This window comes from Melitaea cinxia, chromosome 30, assembly GCF_905220565.1.
Source record: "Melitaea cinxia chromosome 30, ilMelCinx1.1, whole genome shotgun sequence".
NCBI lineage: Eukaryota > Metazoa > Arthropoda > Insecta > Lepidoptera > Nymphalidae > Melitaea > Melitaea cinxia.
Window position 1 is genome coordinate 2,684,344 of NC_059423.1, and position 19,734 is coordinate 2,704,077.

Below are 19,734 nucleotides of genomic sequence, written 5' to 3' on the forward strand. Positions count from 1 at the left end.
TCAAGTAACTACGCGATATCAAAGATTACTCAAAAAGTAGTTATCAGATCTCGATAAAATTTTAAATGTGACCACATGATGAACATCAGCTTTTCATTAAATTAAAAATTATCAAAATCGAACCACCCAGTAAAAAGTTATTGCGGATTTTCGAGAGTTTCCTTCGATTTCTCTGGGATCCCATCATCAGATCCTGGTTTCCTTATCATTGTGCTAAACTTGAGATATCCCCTTTTTAACAAAAAAAGAATTATCCAAATCGGTATATCCAGTAGAAAGTTATGCGGTATAATACAACGTAGGTCGACAAAAAAAGCGTCAAGTAAAAACGCATTATTAGATATAACTCGAAAAGTAGTTGTTAGATCTCAAATAAATTTAAATGGGACCAATTGACACACATCACCTTTCGATTAAAAAAAAAATTGTTGAAATCGGTCCACCCGGTCAAAAGTTCTGATGTACATAAAAAAAGGTAAATACAGTCGAATTGAGAACCTCCTCCTTTTTTGGAAGTCGGTTAAAACAGCGCTCCGCTGGTTTCAGAGGGCACAGGACCGAATGGATTGGCGAGCATTAGGTGAGGTCTACGTCGAGCAGTGGACTTGTAAGGACTGATGGATGATCTATGGGCGACGATAGCCTTTTAACATCAGATGGTAGTTTCGGTACCTCGGTATGAATGGTCGAAAGTAGAGTATTGTACTATTTTCTTCGTATTTTGACAAAATTAAAAGAATTGTAAGTAATATATATATATATATACTAGCTGTGCCCGTGGCTTCACCCGCGTTGAAATCAGTGTGTCACAAAGTTTTCCCGGCAAACTTCTAGTGAAACTCTCATCAAAATCGGCTTAGCCGTTCCGTAAACCTTCCTCTTGAAGCTCTCTCTCCATTGGTGAAACCGCATGAAAATCCGTCTAGTAGATTTTGAGGGAATCGATCACATACATTTTTGGGGACTTTGTTTTATAATACATTAACTGTTGCCCGCGACTACGTCCACGTGGTTATGAAGATATGTATTGCTATTAAGATGCTTAATACAATTTTTTATTTCAGTCACTTGAAATGCTTATATCACACTGAGTAACTTTTTAAAAAGCACAATTTAGTATAATTTAATAGTTATTTTTATAAAACCTCTCTATACACCACATTTTTAGTTTTATTTTCAGGCTGCAGTATAAATAACCTAGCAGGCGAACTTATAGCTGCTGTATATGTTTCATACAAACTATCAACTCCAATCAAAGCCCCTTAGCGGCGGAATATCGCAAAATCCGTTCTTAGCGGACGTCTACTAACTATAATCTAATTTCAAATTTAATCTTTGTCCATCCTGGATGGATGGACCATCCAGCGGTTTTTGAGTTCTTGTGATGAGTGAGTCAGTGACCTTGCTTTTATATATATATATATATATAGATTACGATGCATTATTTGGACCCCTCCTCACCATCTATAGAGCATACATTTTAAATTTCGTCTCTTACTTTAAAAACATAGGCCTTTCATACAAACTTCCGACCCCCGTTTTATCCTCTTAGGTGTCGAGTTTCGTAAAATTCGTTCTTAGCGGATGTTTACGTCCTATACAAAACCTACTTGCCAAATTTCAAGTATGTAGGTGTTATAGTTTCGGAGAATTCGTGATGAGTGAGTCAACCTACCATACCCCGTTTTAATCCCAAAAGGGAGTTGATTTCTAAAGATACATTATTTAAACACGTTCTCACTATCTATAGAACATAAATTTTAAATTTCAAGTCTCTTACTTCAAAAACATAGGACTTTCATACAAACTTCTAAACCCGTTTTACCCCCTTAGTGGTCGAATTTCGTAAAAACCGTTCTTAGCGGATGCCTAAGTATAAGGAGACTACCTGCCAAATTTCAAGTTTGTAGGTCTTATAGTTTCGGAGATTTCGTGATGAGTGACCTTTCGCTTTTATATATGTATAGATAGATAATAGATAGAAGATAGCAGATAGAAGATAGATATAATTAAATACTCACTAGGAATTTCGATTCACGTAAAAGGTTTACATTATAAAAATTCAATAAACAAAGAGAACAAACAACTAAATAGTAGTAACACCGAACTCGGGGCAATAAAAACGGATATTAAAAACCTAACGCGTCGCATTTATCACAAATGTTACCAGGATTGATATAAGATACAACGTTGGCTCGTTTCACCCCATTTTGGGGGTGATTTAATATTTCTTAGACTGTTTATAAAAATGTTTACGTACAAATCTTGGAGATTATACAACTAGATATTATATTCGTAGGAGTACTCCTTAATATTAGGTCGGTGGTATAAATATATGAGAAGTGAAATTGTGTGGAACAACGAAACAGCAGTGACGTTTTAAATAATTATAATGCTTCATTATATAGAATACTAGCTGACTTGACGAACTTAGTATCGGCTATCTTAGTATAGTTTTTTTTCTTAAATATAATAATTACATATATCAAAATTAAATATAGCCTATCTTTCAAGTTGGATCAAACTGCACACGGTGTGCAAATTCGATTAAAATCGGTTAAGTAGTTTAGTAACCGACAAAGCCGGTACTGCGGTCACCAACCCGCCTGCCCAGAGTGGTGACTATGGGCAAAACATATGAGTTCACGCATTTTTGGCGTAAACTTGTGGAGGCCTATGTCCAGCAGTGGACTGTATAGGCTGTAATGATAAAGTAGTTTAGGAGTCCATCGCAGACAAACAACGTGACGCGAGATTTATATCGTTCTTAAGGAACTCCAGTCGTGTGTCGGCACTAACACACACTGTTTAACCGATTTAAAAAAAAGGAGGACATTCTCAAATAGGTGGTATTTTTTTTTTCTTGTTACGTCAGCACTTATAACTGAGTGGATCGATTTCGATGATTTGTTTTAATCGAATAATCTATTTAAATATAATTGAGATATGACAAGTGCTTTTTTAATTATCGTTAATAATGGGTATTTACTTGACTATTTTTTCGTTCACTTACGTTGTATTTCGACCTCATAACTTTTTACTGAGTGGATCGATTTTAATTATTCTTTTTTGTTATCTAAAGGTCGTGCTTGTCGCGTAGTTTCGTTTTAATTTAATCGAGATATAACTAATACTTTTTCAGTTATCTCTAATAACGCGTATTTACTTGTCGATGTAATTGAATAAGTTTTTTTTTTTCGTTTTTGTAGGAACAGAATTATTGACCGAGCGAACTTTATGCTGAGATGTGTTATTCCTGAATATATCGATTTTTTATTTTAATTTTCTTTTACACAAACCTGGTTCTGATAACGTCGTTCGAAAGTTACGCGCGTACATTACATCTCGGGGATAAATTTTTATTTATATACTAACTGTACCTACCTTCGAGGTGTACCCGCATTTCATCATTACAGCCTATACAGTCCACTGCTGGACATAGTCCTCCACAAGTTTACACCAAAAATAAAGTGAACTCATGTGTTTTGCCCATAGTCACCACGCTGGGCAGGCTGGTTGGTGACCGCAGGGCTAGCTTTGTCGCGCCGAAGACGCTGCTGCTCGTCTTCGGCCTGTGTATTTCACATGTGGGTGTCGTAAGAGGCGACTAGGGGATAACAAGGTTCCACAACCACCTTGGAACTTAAGAAGCCGACCGATGGCGGGATAACCATCCAACTGCTGGCTTTGAAGTACCCGCATTTATTTGAAGAAAAAACGTACTAAAGTATGTTATAACCTATAAACTTCCTCGATAAATAAGTTATGTAATACAAAAATAATAATCTACATTCCGTATCGGCGCTAGCTTAACATTATCTATAATAAACAATTTTAAATATCATATCAAAAATCCGTTCACGCGGGGATCGAACCTTCGTCTCCGTATATAAAAAAAATCATCATATTATTAAATTTCGATCTAACGGGTACATCGTTCCATAGCTTAATTGACTACAGCACCGACACGGTAAGTCGGAGATGCAGGTTCGATCCACGCTGGAACGATCGATTTTTGATATGATATTTAAAATTGTTTAGAATTCCCTAATGTGTGGGTAACACAAAAAATAAATCGTACGATACTAATATTATAAAGAGAAAAGATTTGATTGTTTGTTTGCATTGAATAGGTTCCGAAACTACTGAACCGATTTGAAAAATTATTTCATTGGGAAGCTACACTATCCACGGGTTACATGTGCCATATTATATTTTCAAAAAAAAAATAGGGATTTTTTTTTGGAAATTTTCGTTAAATACCCGTGCATAGCCGGGGCTGGATGCTAGTCGTAGGAAGTAAGTCGTAGTAGAAAATTTATAAATGACTAATAAAATAATATTTTGTAAAATTACAAATTCACTTGTAGTCTTAAGGCTAACTTGAATAAAAATATTTTTGATTTTGTAAGCACCTACGAAACATCATTTTTAACCGACTTCAAAAAAAGGAGGAGGTTACTCAATTCGACCGTATATATATATATATATATATATATATATATTTTATGTATGTTCGGGGATAACTCCATCGTTTATGAACCGATTTTGATAATTCTTGTTTCGTTAGAAAGGAAATATCCCTAGTTTGGTACCATGATAAGAAAACCAGGATCTGATGATGGTATTCCAGAGAAATCGAGGGAAACTCTCGAAAAGCCGCATAACTTTTTACTGGGTGTACGGATTTTGATCATTTTTAATTTAATCGAAAGCCGATGTTTATCATGTGGTCACATTTAAATTTCATCGAGATCTGATTATAACTTTTGGAGTAATCTTTGATAATGCGTATTTACTCGACAATTTTTTTGTCTACCTACGTTGTATTACTTGTCGATATAATCGAAGGCGGTTTTTCTTCGTTTGCCTGCAATCACAATTATACAAATTAAAATTATAATCATTTTTAGAAGTGAAGCTTCCATCGGTTCGGAATGCAGATTCTGCAGAGAAAAACCGACAAGAAGCCCCAGGTTTTGTAAAAAAAATAATGATAAAGAAAATTTAATTTGTACGATTTTATTTTTGTGTTACCCACACATTAGGAATTCTATAAAAAAAAAATTAATTAAGCATTTTTTTTAATAACAAAAATTAATCTAGTACCAACATAAATTAATTTATTTAATACTTTAAACACACGGGATCTTAATCCTTTATATCTTTTTGTAAGAACTATATACGAGAAATAAAATTACTATATGATATAAAATGTGTCTAGTAAAAGCTTATAAAACACATATTATCCGGGATAACAATGAAACGCCACGGAGAACCGTGTAACGGGAAAGCAGGGGTTACATAATTATATTCCGTTTATATCTCCCATGAAAAAAGGGGCAAGCGTTTTGTATACTCTGAAATTAGGGTAGGGATTCAACAGGGTAAAAATATATAAGTTTACACTTTTAAATAAATACTATAATGTTTGTTGATGATCTTTATTATTATTCCATCATCATTACAGCCTATACAATCCACTGCTGGACATAGGCCTCCACAAGTTTACGCCAAAAATAACGTGGACTCATGTTTTTGCCCATAGTCACCACGCTGGGCAGGCGGGTTGGTGACCGCAGGGTTGGCTTTGTCGCACCGAAGACGCTGCTGCCTGTCTTGTATTATTATTCCATAATAAATATGAATGTAATAATTGTTTGCTCGCAAACGAAAAAAAATCGACTTCAATTGATAACCCCAAGTACCTACTATAACGTGGGTAGTCGAAAAAATAATCAATTAAATTCGCATTATCACTACATAGTATAAAACAAAGTCGCTTTCTCTGTCCCTATGTATGCTTAAATCTTTAAAACTACGCAACGGATTTTGGTGCGGTTTTTTTTAACAGATAGAGTGATTGAAGAGGAAGGTTTATATGTATAATACATGCGTAATATAATAGAGGAACATTGATAGTTTTTGCAACCATGCGAAGCCGGGGCGGATCGCTAGTTAAGAATAACTTAAAAAAAAGTCGTCAGATTTTGAGCAAATTTAAATGGTATTACACTAAAATCACCAGTTTTCGATTAAAGTGGAATCATCCAAATCGGTAAACCCAGTAAAAAACATTATGAAGTTAAGATACACAAAAAAAATACATTCGAATTGAGAACCTCCTCCTTTTTTTGAATCGGCTAAAAATATGCGTATAAAGATATAAATATATATGGATATATGGGGATTTCACGCTTGATTTTCTTTACTTAAATAAATATTTTATCCTCCCCTTCAATACCAAGTTACTAAGTACACCACCAACCTAACATCATAATTACGTAAGCAAAGAGTAGGGCGAGGAAAACAGGCGCAAAAATATGTATTTTCCTTTGAGTGATATTAGCAGAAACAAATAGGCACAGAAATAAATGATCTGCTCTATGAAAATATACTACACTATACTAGATGTACCCTGCGATTTTACATGCGTTATTTGAGAAAAAAATACTCTATAGCCTTCGTCGGTAAATGGGCTATCTAACATAAAAACATTTTTTCAATTCGAACCAGTAGTTCCTGAGATTAGGGCGTTTAAACCATCAAACCAAATTTTCAGCTTTATAATATTAGTATTATAGATTTGGCGTATACTTAATTGTTCACAGTTGTGTGTGTTTTCTTTTTGTTTTAAAGAGTAACTGCAGAGTTTTTTTCATCTTTCTTTGATCTCTCTTGGCAGAATCTACATTCCCAATCGGTGATACTGATACCTTCACTGTAACTATAGATAAATAATTAAGACAAGTATAAGATTAATTTGATAACATCCTTCAAAAATAAGGTTCGCAATTCGACTGTATTTTTTATTTTATTTTTTTATACAACCAGGTCGGCAAACAAACGTACGGCTAATCTGATGGTAAGCGATTACTGTAGCTTATAGACGCTTGCAACACCAGACGCATCGCAAGCGATCTGCCGACACAACCCCGAATCTCCCCAAGAACTCTGGTCACTTTACTCACCGCGGGAACACAACACTTCTTGAAAATAATATTATTTAGCTATGATCTTCATTAAGGTCTAGGTACTTCCCCACTTGGGTTGCACCAGAGTTGTTTTACCTCATAACTTTTTACTAGTGTACTGATTTTGATGATTCTTTTTTTACCCGAAAGCTGGTGGTTGTCATGTGGTCCTCTTTAAATTTGAATGAGTTCTAACAAGTAGTTTTTGAGTTAACTCCAATAATGCGTATTTACTTGAAAATTTTTTCGTCTGCCTAGATTGTTTTGGTTATCGATGTAAATTGATGTCTGTTTTTTTTTTCGTTTGCGAGCAAACACAATTATTGATGTAGGTATAAGTATTAAAATAGTCAGCCTTATTCACTATTGTGTTCTTATCGAGGAAGGAAGAGGCCTTAGGTTGGTACGTAATTTAGCATTGATTATACCCTGTTTACAAAATATAACAGTAATTTAAAATAAAAAATAAAAAGTTTATACTTTTAACAACAAACACGATAAAATATTTAAAATAAGTTAACTATATATTAATACGTGAAGTAAAAACTTTGTACCCCTTTTTACGAAAATTGCACGGACGGACGAGTATGAAATTTCGCACACTTGTAGTTTATATAGAGGAGTGCAGAATGCTAATATATATATTTTTTAATTATACATAAAAAATACATTAAATCAATAAAAAAGACATCACACATACTACCGTGTATTTGATACACACGCTCCTATACCCTTTCCTTAATTATTACAGAAATATATAGTATTTGACAACAGAACCTTAATAATTATCAAACTTATAATTTAAATTTGTTATGGTCGATTTTCGACCACTGGGCGATCACTAATTTAAATAAATAAGGTATTATTTTATTTTAGTTTATACATTAAAAAAAATTTAAAACTCATTCAATTCGTTACATTGAAAACTGATCGGCTTTATCTACCCTAGGATTTCACCAAATCATAAATCACAATAAAAATGTTTAAACCTAAAATATTAAATATAATCGTAAAAAATCTAATTTAATGCTATTTTTTTTTAGTTTTGACCGAAGTCGAGAGTAAAAACAAAGATGGACACATTTTGAAATCTATTTTTTTTCTAGGCCAACAGCCTTAAGCAATAAACATTTACGCCATTAAAAATGTATATAATTAAATTTCTAATTTATCGCCTATTAGCTGTCCGTACTGTAATTATGCCTGGAGGAAAAAAATCGACCGACATTTTACTAAAAACATTACATTAAATGTTAATTCAAATTGTTTTTATTTTACTATTACATCAAGTGAAAAGAGTTTTTATTCATTTAAATAATGGCCAAAAATAATGATAAAATGGCGCCACAATATAATTTCAAGCAGTAAAAAACATACTGACGATGACGTCGAGGCATGTTAATGCTTATAATTATTAGTGTTTTATAGAAAATATAAATTTAAAATACAAAAAAAAACAATACATATCTTATGTAATTCTTCTTTCATATAAGGCTATATATATGTTGTAGCTTGTGATATCTAAGAATCAAATACAAATCAAAATTTAAAAAAATTGAATACAGAAAAGTAAAAACAATTTTTGTTTATAAACTAGCTGCTGCCCGCGACGTCGTCTGCGTGAACGCTATACAGCACCAAAAATACCTACGACTATACCTTTTAAAATAACATTCATTTACCCGTTTCTTCTTTACATTTCATATCTACAGAAAAATATCATAGATGGCGCTGCTTTAAAATTGTCTTGTCTACTTATATTCATTGAATGTTTATCGGCTTAGTTACTTATATTGCGTGATTTTTATAGTGTGAAGCTAGCTTATATAGCATGGTTATTAACATAATAACAACAACATCAAATATGCGTCGTTAGATTACACGTTGCTACAGAATGCGTTGAGGAAATAAAGGTTCACTGCTCGTTCCCGGTAGGTGATAGCATGATAATATGTAGCCTATATATTGACCCGACTTCTTAAAAATATTCGTGCCAAATTTGAAGTAAATCCATGCGGTACTTTTTGAGTTTATCCCGGACATACATACAGACAAACAGACAAAAATTCTAAAAACTATATTTTTGGCTTCGGTATCGATTGCAGATCACACCCCAAGTATTCTTTTAAAAAAAATATTCAATGTACAGTTTTGACTTTCTTACCATTTTATTATATGTACAAATTTTGTGTTGCAATGACTAAAACTCAAATACTGCCCAAAATTAATAAAAAAACATCCAATAGCAAATTTTATCTGTGCAATTTTTTATACCAACTTAACAAAACAAACGCGTTCGATTCGGCGCCAACTTTTCAGCCAGCACGCGCTATACGTGTATTGTAAATATTCAAAATTCGAACGCCGGATCCAGACGCGGGCGGCATTCGAATTGCTAACTTATCTATATGCCGCGTTGAGACTTTGTTTAGTGCTGGTAGTTTATCGGTAGACTTTTCTGGCGGCTTTTTGTCTTTGATTATAATATTATTTGTTTTACTAAGTTTATCTGTAAATACAATTTTTAAGTTTTTATTATACTATGTTGGGCCGTAGGCGCAATTGGCAGTGACAATGCTGCCCACCCCGAGTCTAAGTGTGATGTTTGAACATGTTTTATGTATTTATTTAAACATACTATAAATACCTACATATATCACCCTGCCTAAAACACAGGTATTAAGTTGCCAACCTCACGAACAGACGACCGCGTGGATGTGTTAAACATATGATATAAGTTTCGTTACAATAAATATCGATAAAACAAGAATATATTTTACTGTGATAAACATCACTAAAATTTCAAACTATTTATAAAGTTAAATAATCTGTTGCGTCTAAGGCACTGCACTGAAAACTTTTCAAGAAAGTTTATCAACTTGTAGGTACAAAAATAACGAATTAAGTGCACAAATAAAATATAACAAATCATTACAATCCACTTTTAATTCAAGAACACTTGAAATAAAAGGCCCTTTAGGACAATTAAAATTTAAAAAAAAAGTAGACATTTCCGGCGCAATCTTGAACACTTCCCAATTAGTCCAGTTTCTCAAGTGTTACTACTGTTAAATTAATTCTATATTTTTTTGTGTTTTGTTTCTATTGTATTTAAATTTTAATTGGAACGTTGCAAGGATTCTTATATTTACTTTTGCTAGTTTCGTTTTTAATTTTCTTGATGCTTTTTTTCTTACAATCTATATATATAAATAAAGTAGTGTCTGTCGGTGATTTTAAAATAAATGTGTTTTTTTAAATACATGTTGTTATTTAGGTACAAGATACTAAAACACAAACGATTTTCAAGCTTTTTTGTCTATCTGTTTTTCTGTTTGTTCGGACTAATCTTCGGAACGGCTGAACCGATTTTTATGGGACTTTCACTGGAATATAAAAAAGGTTATGCAGCAACATAAAGACTACTTTTTATCGCGGAATTCCCGCAAAATCGGAATTTACGCGGAAAAAACCCACGCTTTTCTTTTATTTAATTTGACAATTTTTGTGACCTGTAGAATTCCAAAAGGTTATAATTACAAAAAATATATAAAATGCTTGTGGACCCAACATACGTTGTCCTGCCCAGAATACAGCTACCAAATTTTATTGCTAATATAATGATAGCAGTCCACCTACCGAGTTCAATTGTGTTTTCAATCCATCCATGAACCATAGAAATAAACGTACAAAATTTCAACAAAATCGTTTCAGCCGTTTAGGAGGAGTTCAGTCACAAACACACGCACAAAAGTAATATATATATATATATATTTAGATAAACACTAAAAAAACAAATAAAATTAGAATACTACTTTTCTGTGTAATAGAATTTACTCTTTTTTTTTGTCAAGTCGTTACAGTTTTATTTTTTAATTTACATGATCATTAAAAACGTTTTATAATCTATCTATGCGTCTGTACATCTGTCTCTGAAGTCTACTGTCTCTGAAGCGGCTAAATACATACACGTAATTATACCGTTTAAATTAAATATATAATTTTTAATGTCAATAATTAGGAAATGTTACGTCAACCAATTAAATTAAATAATTAATTAAACAAAGTTCAAAAAAAAGTTATGGCTGAGTACAGCTTTGGAACCTACTGCTGTTATAAATAAAAATTAATCACCGAAATGTATGTACCCGTATATATTCCGAACGGCTGCACCCAAATTGGAGAGCTCTTTTTTAAAAGATTTTTTTTAATCGATACATTCACAATAAAAAATGACAATTAGTAACGACAATATCACTTCACTTCAGTCTATCGCAGTCCACTTCTGGACACTCCACAAGTTCGCGCCAAAACGCGTGAACTCATGTGTGTTGCCCATAAGTCACCACGCTGGGCAGGCGGGTTGGCGACCGCAGGCTAGCTTTGTCGCACCGAAGACGCTACTACCCGTTTTCGGCATGTATATTTTAAAGCCAGCAGTTGGATAGTTACCCCGCCATCGGTCGGCTTTTTAAGTTCCAAGGTGGTAGTGGAACTGTGTTATCCCTTAGTCGCCTGTTACGGCACCCACGGGAAGAGAGGGGGTGGCTATATTCTATACTGCCGTAACCAGACAGCGGACAATATGTGTATTAATAAATTATACAAAAACGGGGTTTACCTAATGGTAATATGCCAACCAACCATATGATGTACAAGAGTTTCTAGATGTAAATAATAGGTGGTAAACCCTAATTGACTGTTTTACGTCCTGCTGATAACCTATCACTTGCATAGTGCCAGATAAATTTTATTAAAATCAAGCCGTGTCTATAAAAAAGTGTTATTATTATATGTTATGGAGGTACTCGATACAAATCAAGAGCTTAGAATAAATACGCCATATAACGTCGCACGTGACAATATTACAAATAACTTCTCTAGGGTCTAACTATTGAAATATTTTACTTTTGTATATTTTCCTTGGATTACATGCGTAAAGATCATATATTATTTATAGAACAAAATATAAATAAAGATAATTTTAAAAAAATCTATCAAATATAAAATTAAAGCAAATTAAAATTAATATATGGTAGGGAACAACAGGAAATGTCTTGCTGGAAATTTGGAGCAGCTCAACCGGGGAAGTACCTCAATCTTACTGTAGATTACAGCTAAATAGCACTGGTCTCAAGTATTATTGTGCTCTTTTGGTGAGAAAGACAGCCAGAACTCATGGGGAGAGTCAGAGATAGGGTCAACAATGCACTTGCTATACTTCTGGTGTTGCAGGTGTCTGTAGGCTACGGTAACCGCTTATCATCAGGGAGGCGGGGGAACTGTTGTTTGCCGGCCTAGTCGTATAAAAAAAATTCTGCTAAAAAATATTTAGAAATTATGTTTGCTCGCAAACGAAAAAAAAACCGACTTCAATTACATCGAAGAGTAATACAACGTAGATCGACGAAAAAATAGTCAAGTAACTACGCGTTATCAAAGATTACTCAAAAAGTAGTTATCAGATCTCGTTAAAATTTATATGTGACCACATGACAAACATCAGCTTTCGATTGAATTAAAAACTATTAAAATCGATACACCCAGTAAAAAGTTATTGCGGATTTTTAAGAGTTTCCCTCGATTTCTCTGGGATCCCATCATCAGATCCTGGTTTCCTTATCATGGTACTAAACTAGGGATATCTTCTTTCCATCAAAAAAAGAATGATCAAAATCGGTGCACCCAGTAAAAAGTTATAGCGGATTTTCAAAAGTTTCCCTCGATTTCTCTGGGATCCCATCATCAGATCCTGGTTTCCTTATCATTGATACTAAACTAGGGATATCTCTTTTCCAACAAAAAAAGAAATATCAAAATCGGTACATCCAGTAGAAAGTTATGCGGTATAATACAACGTAGGTCGACGAAAAAAGCGTCAAGTAAAAACGCATTATTAGATATAGCTCGAAAAGAAGTTGTTAGATCTCAAATAAATTTAAATGGGACCAATTGGCACACACCACCTTTCGATTAAAAGAAAATTCGTCGAAATCGATCCACCCAGTCAAAAGTTCTGATGTAACATACATAAAAAAAAATACAGTCGAATTGAGAACCTCCTCCTTTTTTGGAAGTCGGTTAAAAATACATTCGAATTGAGAACCTTCTCCTTTTTTAGAAATCGGTTAAAAACGCAAATATCAGACGACGTATCTTGTACCTGAGAGTAAGAGGTACTTACAGGTATAATCAATTCTTGAACACAGTTAGTAGAGAAATAATGTGTTAAGAATCTATTTGGCCGGAACAATATAACAGTTTGAATTTCTCGAGCTTGTTAATTAATAACTCACATGAGTAACCGACTCTGGTGCAAGTTATAGGCGTACGTATATTTCATTTTGTTACTATTTTATTAATGCACGCCAGAATTCCAGGCTTCCAATCCCGAAATAAATACTTGAAAACGTTTTAACTTTTTTTTCTGCGTTTTATTATAATTTTGCGGGATCTGGGATTTTTGAAATTCTGAACGCCGCAAAAACCGAGATTCAATATAAGCTGCGGAATTGAAACTCTTACGCCAGAGCTTATGAATAAATCGCAAAATTTGGCAGATAATTGTATCTAGAATAGAATAAGCCTAGTTTTATTACAGATAAAGATATAGGTTCCAATAGGATAGATTTCCAATTTTCCGTAAGTCGCGGGCAAAAGTTTGTGTAACGTACAAGTATTTTTTCTTGAAAAGACAAACGCTATAGAAGTTATGTAGAAAAGTCGTTTCAAAGCATTGATGGAATCTTAAAAAGAAATTTTTGTTATCAATGATCTTCAATTTGAAAAACACTAACAAGATTTTAAATAAAATACCAACGAAGTCTTGTCACGGGTTATTTTATGTAAATCAAAGTAAAAGACACTAACTATCCATTTTTTTATTTAGTTCTGAAAAGGAACTTTTATGAAAATTGTAGAGGTATCTGTGTATATTATTTTATATATCTGTAATATATTATCTGTATAAAATAGGAAAAAATTAATAGACAGTTAATTTACATTAAAAAAAATTCTATTACATGGAGGAAGAGGCAGCAGTGAGATGTTACAGGCTGGATACGAATAAAAAAAAATTAAATTAAATGCAATCGGTTTCGTTCACATTTTATGACTTACACCACAACTCGCGGCCACACACGGCACGAAATTACGACCACTTAACGTAGAAAGAACGTGTTTCAAATTTTTTTTAAAAGGTGTAAAATTGTGTTAATTCTTATTAACAATATTTGGCAGCTGGTTCTGAAAAGGCTGTATCGAATATCATTTGTGTAAACATTACATTATTTAACCAGGTATGGTATATGCACTAGCTGGGATCACGGTTTCCCTTGTCGAACTTATATTATTTTGGACCTTTTAGGATAAAAAGCAGGCCAATTATAATTCTTATTCTCGACTTATGTACCACAAGTATTAACGCAATCAGTTCAGTTGATGTGGTTTGAAACGGTAACAAACATTCATCCATCCTCACAAAGGTTCGCGTGTATAATATTACTAATATTATAGAGTATCGATAAACTTTCAGCTTAAGTACCCAGGAGCAGTAACGGTACAGGTTTTTAGTATGATCGCTGCTAATCTATACCCGCAAGCTAAGGAATTTATATGTGCCAAAATGAATTGCAGTAAAACATAAAAACTTAACCAATAAACTATTCATTAATTCAACACTCTTTTTAAGATAGAAAAAAATAATGAATCGACACAGATACAAAAAATATTTTTAATAAAAAATTAGGTAAAGACTTCGTACACGTTGAATTTACTTGGGTACAATGTCACAATTGTTTATAGAATAATAAATTCATCTAGACGATGTTATAAAATGAAACCTAAACCAGTAACTTTCGTTAGTCCTCGTATAACAATTGTGTAAATGTCATTGATGTTCTAGGAGCATATTTTACGTGTTTCCCAAACAACTATTCAACATACAAAATTAAAAAAAAAAATACTGTTTTTGTCTCTTTTGCCCTCATAAAAACCACTGACATGTAGAGCTCTAGAAATCGGCCGAAAATTTTATTATGTCTAAATATTGTCATAAACAAATAAACGTTTCAAATTTGTTGCCATAAATAAAAACAACACGTCGTTATGAAAATAAATATCTAATGTTAATGCAATAGCAACACAAAAACATCTTGTATACCCTCACGGAATTTATGATAATATTCGTTAAATAATAGAAAAGGCATGTATTAAGAAACAAATTCGTGTTTCGTTGAGGGCGATGCTTCGGACGCGGGAAGGGTAATTTTTCGAGTGATGCGAATTAACGATATTTAACTATCGATAAGCGTTTGTCGTTTGTAATTGTTTTATCGATATTCTTAATGTATATATAGAGAGACATTACATACAATTCTTAAGTAAATATTTAATGATCACTGATGTTTGGCCAAAGTTCATTAATTTCTGGAAATCATAACTCCGTCGTATATAACAAAAAAAAAAGCAGACCAAATTTATCTTACAGTTAGTGAACAAACTATTTTAAGGCACACAATAAAACGTAGAGTAGCATTGAACTTATGTATGAATTTTATTTCATTATAAAATGTATAAGGCGAGCCGTACGCTTGTTTACCGACCTAGTCGTATAAAAAAATATATAATTAGTTGCTGTATTATTTCAATTTACATTTATTACAATAATAATCTTTTAGTGTAATTAATGTCAGACAAACTAAAAACTAATTTATTAAAGCGGTACAAATTGTTTTTGAAACGCAAATGATTACAAAAACATATTAGGTAATTTTTCAGCTATAATTGAATTCTTGTATATTACCATATTTTTTTTTCTCAACAATTTAAACAATAAATTTGAACTATTTTAAGCCTAAATTTCGCACAAAAAAAAATACATTTCAAAATTTTTAAAAATGTTTTCCTAACTACAATATTTTATTGCATTTTAAGAGCTTAGTCATCGACTAATGCCATTAAACAGGAGGCCAAAAAAAGCAAAATAAAATATTTATCCAAGTTGTCCTTTTAAACATACACACAAAATTTACTTTAAAAAGTTTACAGATTTTTTTTATCCAATATACCACAGCTGGGCATAGACCATCTCCAAGAAGATTATATTATTCTTACTTCCGCAAACATATCGAAAACAAACATCGGTATTCGAATAAACACCAATATCGATATAAAATACATATTCTATCGACACCAGCCCATCACTATGTTAGGCATCCGCATTTCCATGTAGGTCGCATAAAAATAACATTTTCGCGCGCCTCCCAAGCACATCTGCTCAAATATTGACTTGCACGGTTCACTCGGAATACGAGATGGACTTCCAAAAACTTACTCTTATAATACATACATTTTTATTAATAAATATATTGGTATAAATAATTCGAAGAATGAATTTCTTTTTAATTGTATTTAAAAGGTAAGAGATGCTACATTCGAAATTTCGTACTAATTCCGTTTATGACGGTAGTACGAAATATGTTTTAGTTAGTACATTTAAAGTGACAAGAAGAAGAAAAAAACAATTGGTGAGTTTAACGTAACAATGGAAATGGAAATAAATGTATTTCAACATACACACGGTCGAAAGGTAGACAACTTAATGCCTGTGGTTTTATTAGCCGATTGAAATAGTTAAGTTTTTTTTAATTATATATATATATTTTATAAAACCAGACTTGGGATGAGAATCGAGCTCACAACACCAGGAACAGAAACTGCGCCAATGGGCTAGACAAATTATGTATTGTTTGTTTGTTAGTAGCCGGTAATTGTAGCAGAGGTAAAAAGAAAAAAAGATCATATATTGTGTATTCTTATTGACGTCATTGTACATAACATTGACCTCTATAGACTAGAACGATTTTGATAAACTTGTATGTGATATGTTTCAGCATGTATCATGCAACTGCCGGGTATAGGCCTCTTTGTCTATGCAGGAGAAGGATCGGAGCTTAATCCACCACGCTGCTCCAATGCGAGGTAACGATGGCTATCAGGTTTTATATTAGGTGTCCCAAGACATAAGGGAAAAAAAATTTCGCGAATTCAAATATGCATACCCTCTATTTTTATTCCCTTTGACCTCATTGACTCAAATAATAATTGTTATTGCAATTGAACAATGATAAGCCGTGCCGACTTGATGCCAATGTTTTTGCATGAAAATTTGTACCAACTGACTATAGGAGGAATTAAGAATTTAATTTCTTTTACTTAACTAAGAAAAAGAACGTCGACAGACAAATAATAACTAATCACAAGCATATCGACACGTTAGGTCGCGTCTGCCTTAGAGAGTAAGTACTGACATGTATCAATGAAAGTCGGCACGGGTTACCGTGATCCTACCTTCTTGAAATTTTATTTATAATTGTTTTTACCTAAAAGTAAAAATATATATGTATATATTATGTATGTACACCTCCATGCCGTATAATTCTTTTATTATGTCCTTTTCATGCTAGATGTTGTCTAAAAGAGATCGCTCTTTTAGCGATAAAACCGCCTTTTGTACATGCCTATATTTTCTTTTTCGGTGTAAATTTTTTTCTCTGATAGTGCACAATAAAGAGTATTTGTATTGTCTGGCATTTTTGTTTCTTTCTTGAGAAATCTTTACCCTTCTTTTGGGCCCCCTAACTAAATTTGATACAGGGCCCTCAAAAGCACGCTACGCCACTGATTTGTACAAATACAAATATCCTACCCGAGCGGGAATCGATCCCGCAAACCACCGGTGTTTAGGCACGTACATACATGGCATACGCACCACTACACCAAGGTGGTTGTTGAACCTGTACGTTTTTAGCAATTTTTAGATCGAAAACTAGACCTTGATTCTGACAATTATTAACGACAGAAATATCCATTACATTGAATTAATTAACTCCCGGGATGGCCATATATTAAAAATCGATAAAAAAACCGTAAATAGTAAATATCCTGATCAAAACAGTTAATTTTTCCCAAGACCTCAATATTATAAGTATAATAAACAACAACAGGGCGGCTTAATTGACTTTTTTAAATTAATGAATGTAACCAACATGATAATAAGCCACCACTAGAGTCACCTCTGTGTTGGTAAAAGGTCTAGTTATATAATAATGTGTTGACAGAATGATTTTTTTAATAATATGACATTTATGTTATACTACTAAATTATACTACTAGTGGCGTTGACCGCCATAGCCGCTTAAAAATTTGTTGAAGGTGTATTATATCCTTTTTTTGACCCACAAGGGAAATCCGTTATGGATACACCACGGCCAGGGAGACCCGTAGGTTATATCGGACTCACAAATCCCTGGGGTCTTCCTTCGACGAATCACAGGGACACTATTGTACTTCCGCGACCCCGCTTTGCATTTTCCCTAACAGCCCGTCGCGATTAACAACTCCTGAAAAACTCCCTCAAACACTAAGATCACCTCCATTCTTGGGACAGTGCAATGCGGACGACAGATCCCTCGATTCATCATCCGCTGGTCCTGCGTTATAGCGGCAGATGGGCTAGGTAGTCCACCCATATCAGTGCGTCATATAGCGCGATCGAGAGCATGACGCCGGTAAAAAGGCGCCGGCACTTAACTCTGGGACCCCCGAGATTGAGGAGCAGTCCCTTGAGTGCCTCGGCCGTGGCCACAAGTTTCGGGGCTAGCCGCCAGAAGTGTTCATCGAACTTTCAACGAACATCGTCGAACCGACGTCGATGGAAGTACCTCCGACGAATATCGACTTAGAGGAGCGCCTCTGGGCCTGTGAAAAGCCAGGATCTCCATCTTCTGCAAAGCTACGTCTAACCCAAAATTATTAACGCTAATTATTACGCCCGAAATTTGGCCACCACCTGTGCCACACCGACTATCGCAAGGCAGTCTGCGTCGCGTTTTTCATCAGCACGGACACGAGAGTTACGAGAGTTGTTACGAGTGTCGTCTGCGTAACATGACGGCAACTCCCGGCGACGTAGCACCACAAAGCACGCAGTTGTAACCGAAGCTCCACAGATGCGGCCCAAAAACCGAGCCATGTGGAACACCGCAAGACACCGACCGCTTTGCCCATCCGCCGCCGCAGGTCGGGAACTCTAAGGCCCTTTCCTCAAAGTACCTCAACGCGGCCTTCACCAGCTCCCAGGGCAGAGAGTTGAATGCGTTAAACACGTCCAACGAGACGGGCTACAAGACTACACCACGGGAAACCGCTGCATCGGCAAGGTCCCTCAACCCAGCGATAGCGGCGACGGTCGACCGCGACGTAATCCGTTCTGTACCTCGTGCAGCTCCGGGTCCATCGACTGGATGGACATCGTAGAATAAACTTCAAGGTAAAAAAATAATTTTTTTATTCGTAATTTCGAACTTACGCTTAACAAACTGTAGGTAAATGATGTTTTAGGTTTATTGCATTATTATTTCTTAAATCTTTTATTTCGTTAGCAAACTGTCAAACAGTACCTATTGTTTATTTATCAAATAAGGTTAGATAAGAATTGTAAATGACTACATTACAGAGGCGCTTATTGTACCACTTGAGCGTGTTGTATATTGTGGTAACTGCAATAAATACAATTAAATATTTCCCATTGAATGAGTTATAAACAATGAATTGCTTTAGACGCAGCCACGCAATTTCATTCTCCATAGATTCGATTATATAGTACACTTGAATTACATATTTGCCAAATTGTTTTTAAAATATTGTATAAAAACCACACAAGATCAAAATTACGTTAAAACAACAACCGACTTTAATT

General features: G+C 34.0%; 1 protein-coding gene across 1 annotated transcript in view; it reads right to left on the reverse strand.

Annotated features, from left to right (window-relative positions):
• The window catches only part of LOC123668177 (homeobox protein PKNOX2-like), a 46,347-nt gene that overhangs the window by 13,678 nt on the left and 12,935 nt on the right, over positions 1 to 19,734 (reverse strand). The gene's annotated exons all lie outside the window — the stretch shown is intronic.